Genomic DNA, 25482 nt, shown 5'->3' on the forward strand with positions numbered 1-25482 from the left:
GTAACCTCACTGGGCGATTCCTGGGTCTACGACTCTTCTCCTGAGTGTACCTACCCCCTGTTTGCGTGGCCTGGGCTGGCCAGAACCGACATAGAAAACCACACTATGTCTGATCAGGTGCCAGAGGCTGGAGCTCCAGTCTCCCAGAGAAGCCGGAACCGAGGAGAGAAATCCTGCAAAGGAGAGAACCTTGGAGGGGAGAGCCCCCAAGTGGCATGTAAACTACCCTCAAATCCTTGACTGATCCTTGAACTGTGCATGCGTGGGGGTGACATCAAGAAGCCCAGTGGAAGCATCAACTAGAAAGCTCTAGAAGCTGGGCAGAGATTTCAATTGTGGCCCGGCCACAGCTACAGACAGAATGTGGACTTTAAGTCTCACCAAGGGAGCAGAATAAAAATGTCCCAGACCTAAGGGATTCACCCTAAAACTAAGGCAAACCAAATATGACCCATCCCGTGAAAGTGCAAAGTCAAATCTCTACAAGTTCAAGGTGATTATCCAGTAGCTTCACTGCCGGCCAGAACAAAAATCAATATTCTTCAGAAGAAGATAACAGAATCCAGAGTCTCTGCAACATTTTACTTGCAATGTCTGATATAAATTAAAGGGATAATAAGAGCCTGTTATGAACAAGATTATACTATCAAATTTTACAACTTAGATGAAATGGACAAAATATTTGAAAAACACAACTTACCAAAACCGAAACAAAAAGAGGCAGAAAATGGAATAGCTCTGCATCCGTTCAAGAGATTGGCTTTATTATAAAACAATCTTCCAACAGAAAAAGCTGCAATCACATTATGAGACTGATCGTGTCACTCTTAATTTCATTAAACATTTCGGGAAAAAATAATTCAATCTACACAAAGGATGTCTGTGCCTTCCAATTCCATTTGGCTTTGTATTGAAGATCTCAGTGCAACTATGCTGAGTAAAATATAAATAAAAGGCATTAAAATGTAAACATAAGAAGTAAAGCTGTCTTTAAATATTTGTAATGTTTATTTTTGAGAGAGAGAGAGAGTGTGTGTGTGTGTGTGTGTGTGTGAGAGAGAGAGAGAGAGAGAGAGAGAATGAGTGGGGGAGAGGGAGAGAGAGAGAGGGAGACACAGAATCTGAAGCAGGCTCCAGGCTCTGAGCTGTCAGCACAGAGCCCAACACGGGGCTCGAACCCACGAACCATGAGATCATGACCTGAGCCAAAGTCAGACGCCCAACTGACTGAGCCACCTAGGTGCCCTTAAGGCTGTCTTTACATTCAAGATTAAACAAAATTTTTTTTAAGTTTATTTATTTATTTTGAAAAAGAGAGTGAGAGAGCGAACAAGCAGAGGAGGGGCAGAGAGAGACAGGGGGCAGAGGATCCAAAGCAGCCCTGATGTGAGGCTTGAACTCACAAACTGGGAGAGCATGACCTGAACCAAAGCTGGATGCTTAACCAAGTGAGCCACCCAGGTGCCCCGACACCATGACTGTTTTAGGTAGAAAATCCTAAGGAATCTACAAAGCAACTCTTAGAACTAACAAGTGAATTTAACAAGCATAGAATACAAGGTCTACATACAGTAATAATAATAATATTTATTATATATTATATACTTATATATATTACATACATGTATATATACATATATATATACATACATACATATATACATATACATACATACATTATATATATACATATATATGTAATATATATAAGTATATAATATACTATATGTATATACTATATGTATATAGTATACTATATACTTATATATATTACATATATATGTATATATATAATATATTATATATAAGTATATATATAAGTATATATATAATATATTATATTATATATAAGTATATATATAAGTATATATATAATATATATAAGATGACAAAACATTGCTGAAAGACATTTAAAAAGATCTTATAAACGATGAGCTATCTCATGTTCATGGAACTCAATATTGTTAGTATGTCAATTCTCTCCAAATGTATCTATACATCACAACAACCCCAGTCAGAATCTCAACAGAGATTTCCACAGAAAATGACAAGAAACATGTCATTAAGAATTTATATGGAGGGGCGCCCAGGTGCTCAGTCAGTTAAGCATCTGACTCTTGATTTCGGCTGAAGTCACGATCTTGAGGCTGTGAGATCGAGCCCCATGTTGAGATTCTCTCTCTCCCTCTGCCCCCTCCCCTACTTGCTCTCTTTCTCTCTCTCCCAAATAAACTTTTTTTAAGAAGAATTTATATGGAAAAGCAAAGATATGGAATAATACAAATAATACTGAAAAAGAAATCAAATTTAGAGAACTTCTGCTACCTGATTCAAGATTTACCATCAAGCTACATAATCAAGACAGTGTGGTATTGACATAAGGAAAGACAGGTAAATGGAACAGACTAGAAAGACCAGAAGTAGACCCATACATATAGTGAACCGATTTCCAACCATGGTGCCAAAGCCATTTCACGGGGCAAAGTCTTTGCAACAAATATTGAACAGCCAGATAAATATATGGTAAAATAAATAAGTGAATAAGTGTAGACCCTTACCTCTCACCACACACAAACGTTAATCTGAGGGATGGGATAGTCATAAAGGTAAACGTTAAGACCGTACAGTTTTTGGAAAAAAATCTAGAAGGAAGTATTTGTGGCTTTGAAATATATGAATGGCCAATCAGCACTGGGAGCTGTGCTCCACATCATTAGTCACCAGAGACATGCAAACCAAAACCACGATGAATTATTCTTATTCATGCACCAAGATGGTTCAAATTCAAAGACCCACCACCTGAAACACTGGTGAGGATAAGGAACAACCGGAACCCTCATACGGTACTGATTAAGAATGCGAAATGGTACAACCGCTCCAATTACGTCACGTAAATTTAAATATTTGCCTTCTCGTGATCCCGCAATTCCACTCCCAGGTATTTATTCCAGAGAAATGAAGACCGATGTCCACACAATGACGTGTACACGAATGCCCACGGCGGCCTTATCCACAACAGTCCGAAACCGGAAACAGAAACGTCCACGTACATGGGGCGCCTGGGTGGCTCTGTCGGTTAAGCGTCCGACTTCGGCTCAGGTCGTGATCTCACGGTCGGTGGGTTCGAGCCCCGCGTCGGGCTCTGTGCTGGCAGCCCGGAGCCTGGAGCCTGCTTCGGATTCTGGGTCTCGCTCTCTCTGTGCCTCTCCCGGGCTCCTGCTTTGTCTCTCTCCAACTCTCAAAAATGAATACACGTTAAAAAAAAACGAGAGAGAGAAATGACCACATACAGTGGCACGGGGTAGACCAATGGCAATATGTTCGTATACTGGAACTGGAGTTGGCAGTAATTGGAAGCATTCAGGTCGTTGGCAGAAATCGGAACAGTGGTACCTTTGGGTGACACAAAAGAACTTCCTGGGGCAATGGAAATGTTCTATGTCCTGGTTGACACGGGAATACGCGTATCAAAAGTGATTGAATTGCCCCTTAAAGATAGGTACAATTTCACTGTGTGTACAGTTGGCCTCAACGGGAAAAACAACAACAACAACAAAATAAAACAACTAAGGAAGTTAAAAACCCAATCATTAGGACCCTGACCTTCCAGGAGCCTCAAGTGCACAGACCTAAGGCTTGATCAGACTGGGTCCTACGGCCAATGTCAGTGCTTTTCTTTCTCTGCATGAGCCACAGCTGAGGAATGAGAGAGTCAGCCGACCGGGGAGGGGCGGGGAGGAGGGAGCTAGTGGGCCCGTCCTGTCTGTCCCCAGCTGCCCAAACGAGTCATTTCAGCTTAAGAAGCATCTATAAATGAATCCTGAAGTCTGTGTGAGCCCATCGGTGGTGTTACCCGCTGGTCTGCTGTGTGTGTGTGTGTGCGTGTGTGTGTGTGTGTGTGTGTGTTTTATTTTAAGCCTCTTCCTTCTTCCTCCACTGCCATGGCCTTCGGAAAAACTAATGATTCCCCTGGGATGATGCGTGACCCCTAATCAGAGGATAAGTTGTCTGGCCAACTTGGTTAGACGGCAGAAGAAAATTTCCTGGAGGGCTGCACCACCAGTTGGATCTAAAAGGACTAATGCTTTCTTACAGCCCTTGTGTCCACGGGCGGGAGGAGGCCAGATGACCTGGAAAAACACACAAATAGAGTCCCCGCGTGAGTGACAACGCCGACACAGATTCAGTTCTGCCCTTTTGGGACGCCCCCCTCCTTCCCCAGGAGATGGGCCAAGACAGAAGAGAAAACGGGGGAGGGGTGTTTAAATTAAAAAAAAAAAAAACAAGTGGAGGGGAGAGGAGGAGGAATCAAGGCATCCGATAGAGAAGAAAGAATTTCATCCTTTCGCGGAGGGTCTGGCGCTTTTCAAAATGCCCACATCTTTCGGTAAGAGGTGGGCTGGCCACGACCTGGGCTTCCCCATTTTACAGATGGGAAAACTGACACCAGAGAGTTTTTCTAGGGCACTTGCTCAAGAGGACACAGCTAGTAAGGGAGCAGAGCAGATCCAGAGGCTCTGGGGACCTGCAGCCCTCCTCCCTGAGGGTTCAAGCCACCCTTGTGCTCTCACACCAGCACCCACTCGGCACAGCCTGGAGGCCAGCGGGAATGCCCTGTTTGCAGGGCATTATCCCGTGCAAGGTGAGGGAACTTAGCTCCCAGCCCCAGGCCTTTTTAGGAAATGTAGCTCTGCGCGAAACACTGGGCTTTGATGGGAAGGAAAGAACCGGGTCTACTAATTAAAGGTCATTTCGAATTTTTTTTTAGCTTTAAAAACAGAGGAGATATGTTTAATTCGGGCTGACCGCAGTCACGGGGCATTTCCGTGAAGCTCGGGGATCTGTGGGCTGAGTCTCCTTGACTCTGAGAGATCACTGGATTTTTTGTTTTGTTTTGTTTTTTTCCTCCCTTTCTGGTTTTGTTTTGATTTTGTTGTTGTTGTTGTTGTTGTTGTTTTAAAAATACACACACTCCAGAGTTGAATACTTTGACTTCTTTGATGCAAGGAAAGCCAACCACGGATTTCTAAAGTTAGAAAGGAGTCAGCATTGGCAGGGACTGAACTAAACCATAAGCCTCAGAAGCCTCTGCCGCCGGCCCGGGGCCACCGCCTGTGCGGTCAGCACCACGTTATTATGTTCTCCTGAGAAAACCAGAGACCCAGAGACCTCTGGTTACACTGCCCCTGGCTCGCTGCCCGCGGACAGGGCGGCGGGCGGGGAAGGGAGTTGTGATCACCCCTGCTCAGCCACGGGGACAGGAGGGCTGCTGCAGAGGACATCCCAGGAGAGGGCCAGAGCGACCCCAGCGTGCGCCCCACTCGTGTTCCTAAAAGGGGAGATGCTTCCCCGCACAGGACCCAAGAAGCCTGCCTTTCACCCGATCTGGGTTTGCTAAACTGCCAGCAGCTTCCAACAGCCCATCTTTCCGGTGAGGTGGAGACAGCAGGTCTGAGAGATGAAGACAGAGAGTGTGTGAGTGTTAAACCCCGACACGACCAATTGGATTCCTGGATGCAGCCGTGCCTGAAGGAGGATTACTTCTATGAGCCAATCGATGCCCCCCCCCCGCTTTTTTCCCCCTCCCGCTATAACTACTTTGCATTTGATTCCTGTCACCTGCCACTGAAAGAGAGCCAAGCAACCTGTGTCTTGCTCATCTCCGCATCCCTAGCAGCCAGCATACAGGAGCAGGCTTGTTAAATGAATGTCTGAACCTGCCTAGACCGGAGGGGACTGGAGTTCGCACCAGGGGAGGGAAGTACTACCAGGCCTTGTGTCCCAGGCGCTTTATAGAGATTATTTCAGTGGATTATTTCAACAACCTTGCGGGAAGCACTAGGACTGTGCTCTCTGCTTGAAAGATGGGTAAAGTGAGGCAGAAAGGGCTCTTAGTGAAAAGCCAGGCCCCTGGCCCTCCAGGGGAGCCCACACCACAGTTGTGGGCTTTTTGTTGTTGTTGTTGTTGTTGTTGTTGTTGTTGTTTTGGCCCCAGGTCCCTGTTTCCCCTTAGGTGTGAGGAGGATGTCTGTTCCCACATACTAAACACTGTAAACCTGGAAGCAGGTTTCTCACCTCCCCCCGAGTTCCCCAACCATCAGCTTTTCTCCACGACTTCATGTCTCTCTCTGGCACTTGACCCAACCCACGCTAGACCCACCAAGTTCGCCCCAAATTTCAGTTGGTCAGTGGATCCAGGGGAGGGCCCGAGTGAATTTTGTGGCGGGGTGGGGGGGAGGGGGGAGGTGTGGGTGGGTTTCTGAGTCCAGAAGTTTCAGGGTATCATGAAGGCTACACACAGTGGGCAGGCCACAGGTGACAGAACATGACAAAGGGGGTCCTGAAGATGGATGCATGGGCTCTGTATTTGCACTGTCACCAGGACCGAAATGACCTAGAATGACGGAATAGGAAGGGACCTCAAAACTCTGGTGTGCCCGCTCACACGCCCTGACCGTTGCTCCTGAGCCGTGCTAAGAGGTCATAGCCTTCCCTCCTCCCGAGCCCAGATGCCCCTTCAGATCCTTCCCAGACAGCACTGCGGGCAACCCCACCGATCAGTGGAAGACGCCTCACAAATAAGACGTGCCCTCAGACCCAAGTCGAGAGACCTCATTTTTGCAGTTGCGAAAATGGAGTCGTGGCATGCAGCGAGAGACGTGCAAGGACTGGTCCAAGGTCACACAGCCCAGCTGGAAGTTGCGCCCAGATCTTTCGATTGGGTAAAAAAGTCCGTCGTTCTTTCTTCTCATTGCTGACTCAGTACCATTAATAGATGGTAAGATGCCAACCCAATTCAGGCTGTCCATATGCTTAACTGGAAAATAAATCAACCAAATGGATGGGGCTTGCTGTTGTGGAAAGAACATTCAGCTGGAATTTCTTTTCGGGTCTGGCCATAAACTAGCCGTGTGACCTTGGGCAAGTCAATTCACCTCTCTGGGCCTCGGTTTCTTCAACTGTAGATTGTGAGGGCAGGGTGATCTTTACAACCTCTACCACACTTTCAAATACTAACAACCTATGATTCCATGTGCCCAGCACTGTACCAGGAAGTTTTTAGGCTCCGAAGAAACAGAAGGGAAGAAACAACCATATGCTACAAAAAGCAATACCAAACGGCACATCTGGGAGCTCAGAGGCGGGGGCTTCCTTGCGGGGAGCGGAATTAAGCCCGGCCTGGAAGGATGGACAGATAGAGGAGGCGAAGGGCACTGCAGACAGTAAGAGGAAAATAAGAGAAGGCAGGGAGGAGAGAAAAGCAGGCCATGTTTAAGAACGAACAAGATGGCTGGAATGGAGGGCGGAGGGAGCCTAAGGAAAGCAGTAGCGAATCAGAGATTCGCACCCGTGGGGGCCGAGGCCAGCGTTGTAGAAAATGGTGGGGGGCGGGGAGGGGGACCTGGTCCCTACAGAGTGCTGTGGGGTAATCTCTTGCCCCATGGAATAAGGCCCTTTTGTGCAAGTGTCCAAAATTCAACTCAACCCGACTTAACATTTATCAACTCACCTAACCAAAAAGCCCCCATGTAAGCTTGAACCACCGCTGGATCCCGGGGCTCAGAAAACCTCATGGGAACGTGCCCTTCTCCATTTTTGCTTCCTTCTGTGTTGGCCTAATTCCCAGGTAGCCCTTTCCCAACTGCGGGCAAACGGGGCCCAGCAGCTCCCTACTTCCCCGTTGCCACTCGACAAGACCAGGGTGACCGCAGCTCCTCCTTCCGCCTGCTTCTGCAGAAGTCCTGGGGCCGATGCTCTTTGGCCTGGGTTTGATCACGTTCCCGTGGCTGACCCAATCACCAGCCAGGGGCTGGATGAAATGCTCTGATTGGCCAGGCCTGGATCAAGGGCCCCGCGGCAGGGCCGTGGAGTGGATTCTCCCCGGAAAGGGACCTTGGAACCTGGGAATGTAATGATGCTTCTTAGAGAAAAATCCCAGGGCTGTTATCAACAGAAGGAACGGATGCATCCTGGACAGGCAACCCCAAGGGACGTCCAGGGCCAAAAGAGCATCTCCTAAGTATCTGTGGACAGCTAGGAGACGTCTTGAGGACCAAGAGAGACCTAGCCGTGGTTCCTCGCTCCGTGCGGGGCGTGCTCATGCCCGGATCTCCAATTCCGAGAGGCAGAGGTGGGGGGTGGAGGGCGATGGGGAGCTTCTGGGCAGGTCGCATCTTTCTTAAGTTAATACTTCTTGGAGAGACTCAGCAGCGGGGCAGGAATTTGTTAAATTACATAAACATTATTGTGACCCGTAAAATTCAATGAATCTCGGCCTGTTTACCCGCGGCTGGCTTTAATGTTTGCACAGTGTAATTTAATGTGTCAATTTGCTCTCAAATAAAAAACATCTGGTCCTCTGACACGGCAAAGAAACTGGAGAGCTGATGTTCGCAACCAGCTACAAGCCCCAATCAGAGATGACGTTTGGGGCGAAGGAAAGGCCAGGGACTCGGAAAAGGAAGCCAACGTTGTTAGGACCCATTCCTGGCCTGGTGACAAGCCTCTGCGTGTGAGTCTGTAAGATCAGTAAATTCCTAATTAGAATTAAGAAAAGCCGAGAAGGAGCACATACCGTCTTCAACTGGCACCCATTGTGCAATTAAATTTCCTGTGGCTGTCCCCGCCAATATTGACATTCATACTATTGGATTTTTAGCAGTCTTGTTATTTTGTAATTGAGACGAGCAGAAAGAAAATTACACTTTCCTATACAGAAGATTCCAGCTAATGTCCCCTTGCTATATATAGTCAGCCTGGCCAAGCCCTCTCCCTCCGGATTCCCCAGGAGTCGGTGCAGCTTGGGAGAGGGGGAGGTGAGATTCTCAGAGTGTGTGCTTTTCCAGTGAGATCATGTATCTTGGTCTGGTCTCCACTAAATAACGGTGCGGCTCGTTCCTGCAGACGGAGGCTGGACTTTGCAGGCAGGTCCTGAGTTGGAGGCGCTGACCTACATAGAACAGGACAGGGGAAGCGGAGTTCTCCTTGGAGACAGGTGGGGGCTTAAAAGCCTTTTAGGGGCCTGGTGGGGACCCCTGGGGGGGCCGCTCATCCATTCTGACTTTGGGGCCCCACCCAGAACTGGGCGGGCAGAGGTGGCCCCCCCGGGGGAGGGCTTGCGGTGCTGGGATACATCATCCATTTCATTTTTCGGCGCCCTCTTCCTCTCCTAGCACCCAAGCCCGGGCCAGGCCGAAGGGAACTGCAGAGGGATGGTTTCCACCCCAATAAATGCTCGAGACGTCCTGATGAAAAAGAACCGGGCCCAGAGCCCGGGCAACCACCCCACTGGAAGGAGCCAAGACTGCTTTCCTGGCCGAGCAATGATGGGGTCAGAGCAAGTTCAGGCTTTGCTTTAATTGAGTAGAAGATAGTTCTTCCTTAAGGGAGCCCTGAAATAATGCTCCAGCCGTGCAGCATGACTTCCCATATTGTCAGAGGGGATTAGGCGGGCGGGTTTGTAAATAAAGAGTGATCCTTCTTCCCCCCCTCTAGGACAAACAGATCATATTTTCTTCAGGTCACCAGGGGCTGGGCTTGCTCTAATCAAATCCTTGACATTTCACTAGGACTCCAGGAGTTACACGCGTTCCGTGATTGAGCCCTTGGTCATTACCCATTTTCCTAAAGGGTTGCTATTTTCCAAATCCAAGACATTTTAGGGAAGTGGGAAAGAGAGATGTCTGTCCAACAGTGTGGAGAAGAAGGGGAGACAGGCGTGGGGTGCAGAGAGGCGTAGGGACTCTTGAGGTCGAAACGGTATCTCTATAAGCACCCCCAGGGTCAGTTCTCAGGACCACCAGGCCGGTTTTCTCATTTCTTCATCCTTCCATTCATTTGGGCAGCAACAGTTTTTGGAAGGCCTCACCAGGTGCCAGACACCGGAGTAGCTGGTAAGTATAAACTTGGATATGACCTGCCTCTGCCCGCTCCAGAGATCCCCCCACCCCACCGGTCTCATGGGAGAGACCCGTATGCAGGCTGATAACAAAAAATATCCCGAGAAATCAGTGTGTAAATGTCGTAGAACCCCAAAGTAAACAGAAAAAAAAAAAACAAACAAACTGAAAACCAACAAAAAACAAAACTTTGTCCGGAAAGGACACGGGAGGTTTCACGGAGCAGGTGACCCAGCGTCTCGCAGGATGAGTAGGGGTTGGCCATCCCCTCCACCCCTGCACCGGCTCCTAGGGAAGAAGCTGAGACTCAGTGGCACCCAGCTACGAACATCAAAGCCAGACTGAACGCAACCCTTCCCGCCCACCTCCATTGCCATAAACAGGTGTTGTCTCCCTCCAGCTCCCACCAGGAAGCCCTATGCACTGGGACAAAAGACCCCTGAACCTACACCACGAGAGGTAGGGTGGGGGAGCCCGTCTGCTGATCTGACACACTGTAGCCACATAGAAGAAGCGTCCCTGCCTTTCGGGTCTGCTTCCGCATTCTGGAATGATCTCCACTTGCGTCCGTTCCTAGTGAACAATTCTTCCCCTACGGGGGGGGAAAAATTATCTTGCAGCTTGTGTCCACTCCAAACACAGATGACAAGAAGGCTTGGAAACGCAGCCTAAAGAAACACTCAGCAAACTGTTCCCCAAACAAGCCTTTCGTCCTGACCTTTGCAAGCCAAGAGCTCCACTTTATAACTTGGGAATGCACAAATATTTACAGTTGTAGGGAAGAAAGCCAACGTCTGCTGGAGGGTCCCAGGGTTGGGAGACAGCCGAGTGCTCATCTAGCCCGGCGTCGCAGACGCTGTAGGGATGCTCTTTGCAGAATCTCCCGGCAGATGGTCACCCAGAGTCTCCTCGCATGCCTCCCGCGACGGGAAGAAAGGCCACCACCCTCTGAGAAGGCTCCCTTCGTCGATCTGCTCGTTGCAAAGTCCTGACAGCCAGCCAGAGTTGCCTCCCAGGAACCTTGCCCCCTGTTTTTTGTTTGTTAGAGTTTATTTATTTATTCAGAGAAAGAGACAGAGAGAGCGCGAGCAGGGGAGGGGCAGAGAGACAGGGAGGGAGAGAGAATCCCCAGCAGGCTCTGCGCCGTCAGCACCGAGCCCGATGCGGGGCTCGAACTCACACACGTGAGATCGTGACCTGGGCCGAAACCAAGAGTCGGACTCTTAACCGACGGAGCCCCCCAGTGGTCCCTGCCCCCTCTCTTGGATGGGCCTCGAGGATTGAGTATCTTACTTCCCATGTCAGCCTTTTGAAGGCTTGGAGTCAGCTCCCCTGTCTGCCTTCCACTCTCTCTTCTTCCTTGGTTCCTTTGTTCATTTCTTGGGGGACCTCCCTTGTGGGCCCCTGGCCGCTGAGGTCACCTCCCTTCATCATGGCCACACGCTCTAGCTGATTGACGCCCCTCTCCGAACACGAGCCCCCACATCTACTGCAGCACGCGACAGCTGAGCTTCTCACCGATCGGAGCCCTGTGCCACTCACCTCTCATCCCTAAACCTCAGCTGAGCTCACCAGGCAGTGCAATCAAGGTAAAAGGGAAGGAATACGACTTTCTTGAACTCCTGTCACACTGGGCACTGTTCGTGTTCTTTCTAAACACTCCGTGCTCGGCACCACCCTAGGAAGTAGGTATTCTTCTCCTTGTTTCACATTTCTGTGAACTTGGCCTCTGACACAGAACCGAAACTAAGGAAATCAACAAAGCAAGTCTTCCAGGAGCCTGAAGCAGAGGGGAGAGAATGGGCCCGAGTGGTTACTCTCACTTTGCATTTGTTTCTACCAGGAAGTCTTTGGTCCCCGGGAAACTGATTTGAAACCTTTGCTCCGCCCCTCTCTGGCTTCGGGACATGGGGCGAGTCAGTTAACGTCTCTAAGCCTGGGGTGGGCAACTTGTCCCTGTTGTCCGAGACTGCCCGGTTTTTACTTTTATTTCTTTTTACGATTTATTTATTTTTGAGAGAGCGAGTGCAAACGGGGAAGGGGGAAGAGAGAGAGGGGGACAGAAGATCCGAAGCGGGCTCTGTGTTGACAGCAGCGAGCCCCATGCGGGGCTCAAACTCACGAGCCTCGAGATGAAGACGAGAGCCAAAGTTGGACGCTCCACCTCCTGAGCCACCCGGATGCCCCTGAGACTGTCCAGGTTTTAAATGCCCGTTTCTATGTCCCGGAAGACAGGCAAAGCAGTATGATCGGTTGCCCTATGAAGCTGTGAGATGCACAAAATCATAAGCTACCTTGCAGTGCTGTCTTGAAGTTCAACGAAGGTGACCTATGTGACCGGCCCCAGTGCTGCACCTGGCACATAGCAGACACTCAGCTTAGGTCCTGTTTAACGTGAAAGCCTGGTGAATCATGGCAATTTAGAAAGAAATAGAGGCCGGGGGCATGGCCATGAGCAGTTTCAGTGGAAAAGAATTAAAAAAAAAAAAACAACATAAACAGGGACACTCGATACAGGGTCTCACGGTCTCTCCAGGGTAAATATCCTGCTGTGGTTCAATTAGGCGTGGCAACTGTTAACCTTGAACGTGACTGGGGGTGACAAAGAAAAAGCTAACTCCGGAGCATTTCACTGTCTGCTAGGCAGAGCAGGGTGGATCCCCTCGTGCGATAAGCGCCACACAAAATTCGACACGGGCTTTGGTTCCTTAAGGGTAAGCATTCAGCCACCCTGACGGGCTGGCAGCCGCCCAGCACAGTGGAGGAAAAGAGTCCCGAAGAGAGGCTCCCAGGAGGGCCTGAGTCTGCAGTTCACTCACCGGGCCAGGGTGGACAAATCGTGCTCACGCTTCCGGTCCTGTCTCCTCATCTGTAAAATGGGGAAGAGAAAGTAGACAAGGTGTTGTCTAACAGAGAGGCAGCAGAGCGGAGCGATCAAGGGCATGGGTCCACCACCCACTGGCCGTGTGAACTTGGGCAAACGGGTCCGCCCCTCTGTGTCCTGAGTACTCGGTAAGTATCAGCCCTTGCGGGTCTGACTCTCTCTGACAAGGCCATTCAACACCAACCCTCCCCCCCACCCTCACCCCCCCCACCCCCCCCACCCCCGGGCCCACTCCATCCGCGCTCCCACCCCCTCTCCAGGGGTTAATGCAGCAGAAGCATTAGGATGTTGTTGGACGCTTCCTTTCCCTCCCCGAGCTGCCTCCTCACTCGGCTGGCTCGCTCACGTTGAACTTGAGGCGGACTCAAACCTCCTCATCTTTTTTATGTGAATTGCAGTCAAGCCAGGTCTCCCCCGTCCCGTTCTTGTGCAACTGACTTTTTGGAAACGGCATTCAAGACGTGAGATTTATTGATGTCAAATTTCATCTGGTTGCTTTCGACCCAGCATTCTCGACTGCCGAGCTCATCTTGAACCTTAATTCTCTCATCCCCTCCAGCTTTGAGTCATCTGCAGATTTAATGCACATGCTTTCCATGTCTTCATGTGAACTGTTGGCTTAAAGAGGCTGTTTGTATAGATAAAAATAGAGATAGAGATACAGGCTGCTCTACAGAGCAAGAGGGGGCCTCATGCGTGGGGCTGAGCAAAGGGAATGTTCTCTTGTGGGAAGCAGGGCCTCATGGCCCTCAGTCGGCGTTGAAGCCTCTACTGTCTGTACCGGCTTACCGGCACTCCTTTCCCTGGATCCCAGAATGTTCTCAGTGATGACAAGGGAAGTTCACTCCTCAGCCCCCCTAACTGGGGCCCCTTCTAAACAACCAAATCCACAGGGAAGGTCTGAATCCCTGCCTGTCTACACCCGATGAAGCCCCAAGCCCACTCCTGCCCCTCTCTCCTCTCATTGCTTCCTAAACTGAGACCACCCCCACCTCAGGGGCCTTGGCTAAATACCAGCTGTTAATCCAAGAAATCAGTTCTCACTCGAAGGTCATGGGCCACGGTGTCTTACTGTTTCCCACTCGGATGTTTCCATTTTAACAGAAGACTTCGCTGTCGGAACAACAAGGGCACAGCCGTGGTAGATCGGTTCTTGACCACCTGCGGCCGCGCGGGGCTCTGCCTTCGGTCCAGGGTCCCCGAGGGCACCCTGGATCACAACGCGGGGCACACGGCACACTGGAGGGTCGTGACTACAAGCCGCCACGAAGAGGCTCAGGGCACGCTGGTCAAGACAGCAGAGAAAGATGGAAATAACATTCTAGGAGTACTGCCTATTGCAAGTAGTTTAAATAAAACCCCAAGAATTTGTTTCTCCAGATAATTTGGCAACCCTCTGGTATTGTGCTAGCCCATTGGCCACTGATTACAGGGCTTTCCAAAACCCCATGCCCATTCCAAACCCACACATACCCGTGGGCACCCTGAGCCCCAAGACAGCCTGCTGCCTCATGAGCTCAAGCTAATCCCTCTTTGATATCCGTGGTACTAGAACCTTTCTGCTTTGTCCACAGGGTTCTCTTGTAGGGAAGAATTTGCCGAGGAGGAGGAGGAGGGGGAGGAGGAAGAGGAGGAGGAGGGCGGGGGAAAGAGCACTTGCCCCTTACTGAGTGCCTGCTCCTTGCCGGACGTTGTTCTAGAGGCTCTAAAGGAACCATAGGTTATCTTTTCAATACATTTAGGAAGCACGCTTTTACTACTCCCATTTTACAGAGGCGTAAACCGAGGCCCACGGAGGTAAAGTAAACTGCCCGGGGCCACAAGGAATAGCAGAATTGGGATTTGAACGCTGGGCACTGTTGACCATGGCCTCGTTTCTGTAGCTCTCAGAGAGCTCACGCTGTTATTCTCTCCCGACCTAAGAAGTTTTGTGGGAATGACAGGAAGCTGAGCCAGGACAGAACCTTGCCCACCACTCACGTGAGTGATGTGAACAGGGTCACAGGCCACGGGTGATCTTGCAGAGCTGGCGACCCGGCTCTCTGGCTTGTCATAGGGTGGATTCGGTTACCTCTAGGGTGGTATCACCACCATTTGGAGGCAGTCCCGTGATGCCCAGGAAAAGGAAAGCCTTCTTTGCTTTTGGGAAAGCTTCGGTGAATGCACAATCCTTAAGCAATAGGTTTCAGTGCCCTCCAGCCTTTACTACCTGTATACGCCTGGGTCAACTATTTTATTTTGCCTTGCTGGGCCACCATTTCCCCATTTGTAAATGGGGATTAGTAACAGCGTTTCTGTGAAAGGTGAGTAATTTACATAACTCCATTAGCATAGTCCAGGGACATCTTAAGCGCCTCATACGCGCTGCCTCATTTTTTGTGCCTCCATCACCATCACGACCTCCATTTCCATGAGTTGCTGGTCCCGCGTGAGGCCATCCTTGTCCCCATTGTACAGAGACTGGGAAACTGGGTGCCAGGATGGCCCGGCCAGGACGATCCGGAAGGTCCTGGCTAGGGCCAGGCCTCGAGCCCCCCGTCAGTTCAGCCTCTCCCCGTCCTCATGATGCTGCGACAGTTTTGTCTTCCCTCAGAGTCCAGATTTGCAAGAAAGAGAGCAAGCTTCTCCACCCTTACTGGGTGTCCCAGTCACTGGGGATCTTGTTAACCTGCAGGCTCTGCCCTGGGAGGAGTGGCTGTGGGCCTGAGACTCTGCATTTCTAGGGATCCTCCCTCCTTTGTATAGGAGGGGCTCTACCCTCCAGCGGATGGGAGCCCTTGGAGCAGCCTCAGAGAAACCAACAGCCGATCCTGGGGGGTCCCTGGAGCAGGCTTCTCACACAGCCCCCTGTGTTTCCAAAGCGGCGCCCTGAGGGATGATGCTGGGGAGGAGGGGCCTGTGAACCGCCCAGGGCCCGGGAGGGTATCTGTGCCAGGACGGCCCTCCTGCTCCTGCTCTCCTTTTGCTTCCTTCTGGCTGCTTCTCTCAGAGCCTGACAGTTACAGCAAAAACAGTCTTGCTCTCCCACACCAGGCCCCCGCCGCACGGCGGGGCGAGAGCACCCGCAGCCTGCGGAGAGGGAGCTGACATTTGTCTTAATTGGAGTTACCCGTGTAAATCCCGCCCGTCCCCTCCCTGCGCCCTCGGCCTTTGATGAGCCAGGGGGCTCTGAACACAGACAGGTTCCTAATCTCCCCGGGGATACACGGTGTTATTAATGCAGGTGCTGGAAGGAGATGTTCCCTCTCGTCAGCTGCGAAAGGGAACTGGAGGTGAGTGGAAAGAAAGGAAGAAAGAAAGAAGGAAAGAAAGAAAGAAAGAAAGAAAGAAAGAAAGAAGAAAGAAGAGAAAAAAGAGAAAGAAAGAAAGAAAGAAAGAAAGAAAGAAAGAAAGAAAGAAACGGAGGGAGGGAGGAGGAAAGGAAGGGAGGAAGGAAGGAAGGAAGGAAGAAAGACCAGTAAAGGAGAAGACGGGCTGCAGGGGAGAGGAGGGAGGTGACATTCCTGGGTATCTGCATCACACCTTCGGGGCCAACAGTGTCCCCCCCCAACCCCCCCAGTCTTCTGCAACCAGCCTCTCACCCACAGGCTTTCCAACTCAGCTGCACAAGTCGCCTGGAAGCTGTAAAAATTGCTCATGTCTGGCTCCCACCCCCAGCGATCTTTATTTAATTGGCCCGGGTGTGGCTCGTGGACCCTGGGTTTTCAAAGCCTCCCGGTGATTCTGGTGTGCAGTCTGCTTCCATCTCAGCTTCCCTGGGAAGCCTCCCCTGATTAGTGCAGACCCATCCACGCCCCAGTGGAAACAGCTCATCGTCTGCGTCACCCACGCTGCTTTCGATCCCACCAGCCCTGTTATTTCTGCACAGTTGGATGGGGGCAGGGTGCCAATGTCCCCCCCCCCCACACCAGGCTCATTTGGTTGCAGAATGCACAAAAGGGTCTCACATGTTCTTTCTCGTCTCTTGAAGGTTATGTCACAAATGAGCGAGGGATTGCACCTGCTGCACAACCACCGACTCAATTCGGTCATTTAGCCAACATTTATGGAGCCCCTCCTAGGGCCACAGAGCTCTGGGAGATTTGAAAGCATACAGGAGGCGCTCTCTGCTCTCATGCCATGCCTAACAAGGATAGGTTAGACAAGACCACAAATAACAATGACAAAAACAAGCCCTGGAGGCTGGAGGGTAGGGAAATAAAGAGGGAATGACAACGTATCCAACACTTGGGATGTGTCAGGCAATGTCCCGGGTGACTGACTTACGCCAGGTCATCGAAGTCGATGACAGCCCTAAAAAATGAGGAGGTATTATTCCCATTTTACACACGAAGAAGCTGAGACTCAGAGAAGTCAGTGGCTTGCCCATGGCCACCCAGCTAGGGTGTATTGATGCCTAACTCCGAAAAGAGAGTTTTGCTTTTAAAAAAATTTTTTTTAATGTTTACTTATTACTGAGAGACAGAGAGACACGGAGTGTGGGCAGCGGAGGGGGCAGAGAGAGAGGGGGAGACACAGAATCTGAAGCAGGCTCCAGGCTCCAAGCTGCCAGCACAGAGCCCGACGCGGGTCTCGAGCCCACGAACCGCGAGATCGTGACCTGAGCCGATGTCACACGTTCAACCGACGGAGCCACCCAGGCGCCCCGAGAGAACACGCTTCTATGAGGAGATGAGGCATGATTCTGGCTAAAGGGGAACCCGAGAGAATCTTAAGGAAGACCAAGGAGCTTACTACACAAACACATCACCACGGAGGTTCCTTGCATCAGAGCACCACGTAAGAGGAAGTGGCCTTAGTGGACAGCCATGTCCCAGGGGGAGCTGGAGGGGAGCGCAGATTATGAAGCAGGGTATCCAGAAGACCGGGGCAAGGCTGGTGGGAAGTCGAGAAAAGAGGGCCTCTCTGGGGGATGAAGTTCAGAGCGTGGAGGGCGTGAAAGTGTGGCCAGGGACAGAGAGCAGAGTGGGAGACTTCTGTGCTCATTACCAACTGGTTAAAGCAGGTCGGGGGAGCACACACCAGTCTGGCCACTCTGAGAAGGTGGGTGCACCTTGGCCTGGTCTATGTGGCTGAGTTAATGGCAGACCGCGGTCTCTTCCGACACAAGGCCTGGATGAGGATGAAGGCAGGAAGCACTCAAATGACACCCTGGGCAGGCTGGAGGAGGTGCGCAAGGAGCCAGTGACTCTGTTTTTCTGGACACTGAGGTCCACTTGTCACCAGTTGACTATGATATTCATAGTATCTGAACACCTGCCATGGGCAGGCATGGGACCCAGGTGATTCCTGTCCTGGAAGAGATGATAATTTCTGAGAAGATGGGGGGAAGGGAACTAATCTTCAAAGATCAGGATGGTGGTGGGGGTGGTGATGGTCGTGGGGGTGACAGTAATGGTGGTAGAGGGCTGGTGATGGTGACAATGATATAGTGATGATGGTGGAATTGACGGTCATGATGAGGGTGGTGGTTATGTTTGAGTGACTGATGCCCAGATGGCTAATATCTCTATAGACTTTTTCCTGACTCACATTTGTAGCTCCCTCATTGTCACCCCCTCTTGTGTTGCGCAGATCTGTGACACTCCAGATGTCCGCATTAAAACCCCTTACCTTCTCTCATTTTCCTCTGAGCAGACCGTCCTTCCTCCTTTACACCCCTGGCTTGGGGAACAGCTCTGCTGGCCCGCCAGCCATCAGAGCTGGAGGCCTGAGTCAGTCTAGACTCCTCAAATTTTCTCATCCCCTAAATTTCGCAGTTGATTACCAAGTCCTGGTGATTTGGCCTCTTAAATATCTCTTGAAGCCCATAGTCTCCTCTCCATCTCCCCTGCTCCTGACTTCCTTGAGGCCACATCACCCTCCTGCATCCTGATAGACCTCTGAGCTCAACTGGCCTTTCTCTAAGCCACCCCTCATCTCACTGCCAGAAGTGACCTTCCCTCGAGCAGATTCAACCAGGCCACTCTCCAGGGTCAACCCCCTCTCTGGCTCACAGAGAAAGAGCATGGCATAGATAGCAGGCATAAGGCAGCCCCAACCCAGCCACATAGCTCCAGTCCCATGATCTTGCAGCTCTCTGCTCCTGCCTTGCAGATTCAGGCCTCTTTTCCTTTGCTCATACCAGTCTTTCTATCTTGGACACCTTCTTCTCCTCCGACTGGTACAACCCTTCCTTGTGCACCTGCCTTGTTCAGTCCTTATTCATCTGCCTCCTCTGCTGTGCCATGAGCTTCTCTAGGGAAAAGGACCTGCTTTCTCATCTCTGAATCCTGAGGACCTAGCACAGGTACTTACTAGCTGCTTCCTGAATTAGAGACCAGGAATCTTAATCTCAGATATCTGTGTGGTGCCTGAAACTGTGCAGAGAGCTGTATCTCCCATAATCTTGCTTGATTCTCACTATCTTCATGCAGGGTTGCGGGTGCCATTTGCTTTGTTTTACTGACAGGAACACAGATTCAGCAAAAATGGTGAGATGGCTTGCTCCAGGTTACCCAGGAAGATAATGAGCAAGTCATTCTGCATCTCAGGTATCTTGACTCCTGTGTGGGAAATGTGTTGATTTCACACCAAGAAGCTCATTTCCTCTCTCTTGAGAAACTCTTGAGGCTGAGAAGTGACTCATGTATGCAAGACCTGCCCACTCTTGAGCACTAGATACTTGTGTATGGGGAGGGAGAAATGGCCTTGGATTCCCAGGGAAAGATAGTGAACACAAGCATCTTGAAGGCACAAACCCATAAGAATGGGGAAAACAAGAGAAGAGACAAGAGTCACAAAATTTGCAAAGCTGGACAGCAGGTAGAGAAGTGGTAACCAGTTTAGAAAGAGAACTATGAAGCACTCCTAAGCTGGTAGTAGGAAAGGCTAAGAACCAAATTGATTTACCCAGGACAACCCACAAAAGCCTCAGGAACTGGCAGCACCAGGTACTTCTGGAAGCAAGTGAGGAGAGAGGGCAGACGTAAAGATTACTGAGTGAAGGCAATTTACCCAGAGGCAATTATAACTCCAGATCTTTCCCTCTGCTCCTTATAGCTGGGTAACTATTTCTTCCCATGGCTGAAGCCTGGAGACAAGAGGGAATCTCTGCAGCAAGATGAGGCATATGAGGCCCAGCTGAAGGTGAAGGTCTGAACTGAAAATGGGGACTAAGAGAACATTTGTATGCTAAATGTTGAGGTACCAGAGCCATCTTCTCCCAGTTGATCCCAGTAACCCGCATCTAGATGTACATCCTCTAGGCAAGACACTGGAAGCCTCTTCTCTGAGGGAAAAGAGTAGCCCGAGAAGAAAGATCCATGGGGTTTAAAACTTTACTCCTGAATACTTTGATCAGAAAACTGCTGAAAAATGGAGATATCAACCAAAATGGGGGGGGGGGTACTAAGAAAGAGGAAACCATAAAACAGACATAGATGAAAAGGGAATCCCCCAGTGATGATTGTGAGAGGCCAGGATGACAGTCATGACCCAGGCAGAGATGGTAGCCAGTCTCAACTGGAGAAGATAAGAAAACCCCATGAAACCCTGTTCATGGAAATTAAACAAATAGAAGAATTGATGTACAGCAATGTGTCTACTCTCTTCAGAAAACCAAAATGACCATTTTGAATATTGAATGAATAAAGTAATAGGAAACTGTGCAAGCAACAGGAAAAACAAAAGCAACTATCAACTCCAAAAAACACAAAAGGTGTCAGGAAAGAGAAAGGAATCTTACTACATAAATCCGCTCTTAAGCAGTAGTAGTTATTTCATCATAATAATGTCAGCTCTGACTACTGATGTAAGAAATTAACTCTATGACTGTATGGGGAGGGTGGAGGCTAGGACCTGTGCATGTGTGTACCAGGTGTATATGTGTGTGAGGGGAAGAGCCAAACCTTACTGTCCCAGAATGGAAAGTCAATCAACAATGCCTAAAACAGAAATATCAAGAAATAGTCATGCGAACATGTTATATAGAGTTATGAATCCAAGTATTAGATGAAATCATCTAAACAATTCCAAGTGCTTGTCTATGAAAGAAGGATGCTGGTGAATGCTGTTTGCCTTAATAAACTTTGCAGAACGAGTTATTTTTTTTCTTAATGTTTATTTATTTTTGAGAAAGAGAGAGAGAGAGAGGGTGAGTGGGGAGGGGCAAAGAGAGAGGGAGACACAGAATCTGAAGCAGGCTCCAGGCTCTGATCTGAGAGCCCAGAGCCCGACGCAGGGTTCGAACTCATGGACCGTGAGATCATGACCTGAGCCGGAGTCAGACACGTAACCAACTGAGCCACCCAGGCACCCCTGACCTGGTCAACTTTTTAAACTGCATGATTGTACACTTTAACTCTAAAAAAGAAATAATATAAACATTTCACAAAACAACTAAAAGAGCATGGGCACCAGAATCAGACACTGTCGACACTCTAAACTGGGTGGCCACAGACAAGTTGAGTAATCTTTCTGAGTCTGTTTCCTCATCCGCAAAATGGGGATAAAAATGTAGTGCACATGACCGCAGCGAAGATAAAATGTGGTAAGTATCTGACGTGCTGAGTACTAGTATGTTCTCAATAAATATCTGCTGAGTGTCAATTAAGACACCCAACTGCCTGCAGTTTTGTTTGTTTGCCTGACAAATGTCCCTTCTCCACTCCATACCTGCCAGAGGTTATTTTCATTTATTTGTGTTTTGTTGTTGTTGTGGATCCTGGTGTTATCACTAGTGCCCCCCCTTCTTCCTGGCCCCCACCTTCTCAGATTAAGGCAGGAAGTGCAAATTCACAGATTCACGATGAGGAGTGAGGCGGAGAGTAACTCAATCTCTCCTTTTCAAACCACATAAATATGTCAAGTTCACTTCTTGTTTTGGCCTCTACTCTTGTACCTCCCCCACCCCCCCTTCCCCCGGAGCTACTTTTACTTGTAGCCTCCCAGTTCCCTCTCTTTGGCTATCCCCTTTCCCCTTGCTTAACCAAGCAGAACCCCTCCTTCCTTCCTTCTCTGCCCTTGCAGATACCCTGGACTCTCAAGCATAGAGGTGGGAGGCCTGAACCTACAAGTGAAACCAAGCTGGGGCGGGGTGGGGGGGCCTCCTGGGAAAAGGTGGAGTTTCCAGCCAGGCCTTTGGCTCTGCTCCTGGCTCAGTGGGAACATCATCGAATTGTCTCCTGCCCTGATCCCTCTCCCCGACTCCAGTCACACACTGACAGCTGCTCCCTGACATCTCTGCCTCAGGGTCCCCTGGTGCATCAGTGGACACTGAACTTACCACTCACCTCTCCATCACTGTTTTCCCTGTGTTGTATCAGCCTGTTCTTGATGGCTGGAAGGTCGTAGTGCTGTTCAGTGGAAGATGGAATCGGGGGAGGAGGAGTCAGTCTAAGGAAGGGTTGGGGGGACTTGACTTCACTCACGTTGAGTTTGAAGGGTAGATATTCCATAGACAGTGGGACCCAGTGGTCTGGAGTTCAGGAGAGAGGTCTGAGAGTGGGAAAATAGATACCTGAGACCCCCAGACTGAAGAAGCTAACAGAAGGCATGGATGGGGATCAGGGAAGGACCAGGAAGGAGCTCAAGCATGTTGAGTGAGGACAGAGAGCTGAGGGATGAACCCGGGGGACACCTCTCCTTAGTAGAAGGTACAGTAAGAGGAGCATACCAAGGAGTTCAGGAGAGGCTCCCACAAGGACCCTGGGAAACATCCTGCATGGGCACCATCTTGAAAGCCAAGCCAGAAGAATGTCTCAAGAAGGGGGAAGTGGTCAACCTTCTCAAATGCTGCAGGGAAACTGGGGGAGAGAGAGAGAGTGAATCATGTCTGTGTCACAGAGGCCACAATGACCTTGACCAGGGAAGTCCCTGGGGTGGGGGCAGGGAGCTAGACCACACTGAGTGAAGAAGAGGGAGGGGGGAGAGTGGAGATGGTGAAAATAGACAGCTCTTCCTGGAAAGGTGGCTGAGAAAGAAAGGCCAGCGATTGCCTGATGGCCTGGGGAGGTTTAAGCCTGTTGGGAAGGAGCCAAAAGTGTGTCTAAATGGTTCCTAGTCCCAGAAAGATGCAAGGCTGTGGTCCCAGGCATGGGGAGATGGACCTGAGGTAGACAGGAGGAGGCTCGCCCCTTCCTTCAGGCAGGACCACGGTAGGGAGAGATCCTTGGGAAGGGGCAGGACCTTGGCAGGGTTCCCTCCCGCAAGCCAATCTTCAAACTTCCTTTGTTTTTCCAAAAAAAATTTGCCAAGGCTAATGTTCATGAAACACCTAATTCTATCTCCCTGGCACTGTTCTAGATGTGTTATGTATATTATTTCTAACCCTGCTGGGATCTGAGAAGTGGGCACTACTAAACTCACTTGTGCCTGTGAGAAAATTGAGCCTGAGAAGAGTTAGTATCTAGCCCATGGTCACATGAGCAGGGAGTGCCTTCCAAGATGGCTACCCAACTCTGAGGAATTCCCAAGCACTCACCCGATAGTGCCCTCTGGCCTCCTAGCCCTGCTGTCATGAACTCTGAATGATTCAGCCACAGATGCACAAGCTCTTTTGTTTCTGCTCCGAATGCCCGTGGCCTCCTTGCCTGCCACTTAGGAGGAGACTCGTCCTTCCAACTTTCCCACCTTCCCTGGCGGATCTTCCTGGTCCCTCCTACCACGCACCACATCCATACCTTCTTATGCCATTGACTGTGTTGTGTTGAAATGATCTGTTTTTTTTTCCCTCTGCTCCACACCCCAACACTGGCCTGTGAGCCCCTCGTGAGCAGAGACCCCGTCTTATCTGTCTCATCTATGGCTCCCAGACAAGTGCCCGGCAGATGGTAGGGGCTAGAAAACAATTTGTCAGATGAGTACATGAAAACTTGCTTTTACAAACCAACAAGGGCAACTTGGGCATTAAAGCAGAGAATGAGGGAGAGAGATTTGCAAACCACGTATCTGACAAAGGACTTCTATATCTAGAACGTGTAAAGAACTCTCGGAACTCGACGGCAAGAAAGAAAACGACCTGATCAGAAAATGGGCAAAAGACACGAAGAGACATTTCGCTGAAACTATACGGATGGCAAAGGAGTACCTGAAGAGATGTTCAACATCATTAGCCATTAAGGAAATGCAGACTAAAGCCACAATGAGATTGCAACGCATACTTATCAGAATGTTGAGACAAAATTTAAAAATAGTGACAATGCCAACATTGGTGAGGAGGCAGGGAAAAGGATTCCTCACACAGTGCTGATGAAGCAGCCCCTCTGGACAAATCTGGCCGTCTCTTAAAAGTCTAAACGTACGCTCACCATATCCACAGGGACCTGCACTCCTGGGCGTGTAGTCCTGTGAAGTGAAAACATGTCCGCACAAAGCCTGGGCGTGACCGTTCGCGGCAGCTTTATGCGTAATAGCCACAAACCAGAAGCGACCCAAGTGTCTTCCACTGGCGAATGGTTAAACACACTTGCTACATCCACACCATGACTACTACTCAGCAATGAAAATGAGTAAGATGTTGGCACACCCAGCAATGTGGATGGATCTCCAGGATGATACGCAGAGCAAAGAAACCCAACCCCACAGGGTCATGTTCTGTAGGCTCCATGCATAGAACAGTCTGGAAAATGACAAAAGTACAGAGATGGAGAACAAAATAGTGGTCGCTGGGGATTAGGGATGGTGGGGAGAGGATGAGGCGTGACTGTAAAAGAATAGCGCAGGGGAGAACTCTGCAGGAATAGAACAGGTCTGTATCTTGACTGCAGTGAGGGCATGAATTTACTATTCACATACCTTGCACCAATGGCATTTTCCAGTTATGATGTTGTATTGTTGTGAGGTACGATACAACCATCAAGATACCGCGTGGAGGGTATACAGGGCTGTGCTATCTTTGCAACTTCCCGGGAATCTACAAGTATTTCATAATAAAATGTTATAATTAGTTAATTACACTAACAGATTTTAACTCACAGTTAAGAAAGAATCCTTAAGTCTAAACGGATATAAATAGGGGCACCTGGGTGGTTCAGTCCGTGGGGCATCTGACTTCGGCTCAGGTCAGGATCTCGCAGTTGGAGAGTTCGAGCCCCGCGTCGGGCTCCGTGCTGACAGCTCGGAGCCTGGAGCCTGCTTCAGATTCTGTCTCTCTCTCTCTCTCTCTCTCTCTCTCTCTCTCTCTGCCCCTCCTCTGCTCACGCCGTCACTCTCTCTCAAAAATAAACAAGCATTAAAAAAAAAATTTAAACTGATATAAATAAATGAGAAGAAGGGAAACTCTTCTAGGATTCCAACCAGGAAATACAGAAGGAATGTTGGAATCAGAAAAATCACCTTTGGCAACCACCATAGCAATAAGTGCTTCAGGCAAGGACGATGGCCCCAATGCTAAAATTGGTGAGCAAGCATGTGATGAGAAACAAAATATTTACATAGTCTCAAGAAATGTTCTCACAAGATACTTAACACTTTGTGAAGGGGGAAGATAATAGCTTTTCAGCTGAGAAACTTGGCCGACCCCACTTGAACCAAATGATCAAGGCCAAACTCACCAGCGAGGGGACCGGTCATCATCATGCCCCCCGCCTGACACGACGCACTGAGAAGGACAGCATCATTTCTGCGGCAGCCTGCCAACCTCACGTAACCTGCATCTATCTCATCAGGAGGAAACACCACCAGACAAACTCAGAGCAAAGGGCAGATGCAAAATAACTA

The 25482-nt window shown here is 49.7% G+C and overlaps 1 long non-coding RNA gene across 6 annotated transcripts; it reads right to left on the reverse strand.

The window, feature by feature from the left end:
* Window positions 1–3217: 3217 nt before the first annotated feature.
* Window positions 3218–24796, reverse strand: LOC122239432. 6 transcript variants are annotated; one of them, XR_006218525.1, is made up of 5 exons: window positions 24072–24796; window positions 22056–22568; window positions 13130–14068; window positions 12719–12768; window positions 3218–4130 (listed from the first exon to the last, which is right to left on the reverse strand). It is a non-coding gene; the product is annotated as an uncharacterized LOC122239432 (long non-coding RNA). The 6 variants fall into 6 exon arrangements; XR_006218523.1 differs by lacking the exon at window positions 3218–4130 and having other exon boundaries at window positions 12704–12768; XR_006218524.1 differs by lacking the exons at window positions 3218–4130; window positions 12719–12768 and having other exon boundaries at window positions 13048–13353; window positions 13828–14068.
* Window positions 24797–25482: the final 686 nt, after the last annotated feature.

The sequence above is a fragment of the Panthera tigris genome, chromosome B3 (genome assembly GCF_018350195.1).
Source record: "Panthera tigris isolate Pti1 chromosome B3, P.tigris_Pti1_mat1.1, whole genome shotgun sequence".
Taxonomy (NCBI): Eukaryota; Metazoa; Chordata; class Mammalia; order Carnivora; family Felidae; genus Panthera; species Panthera tigris.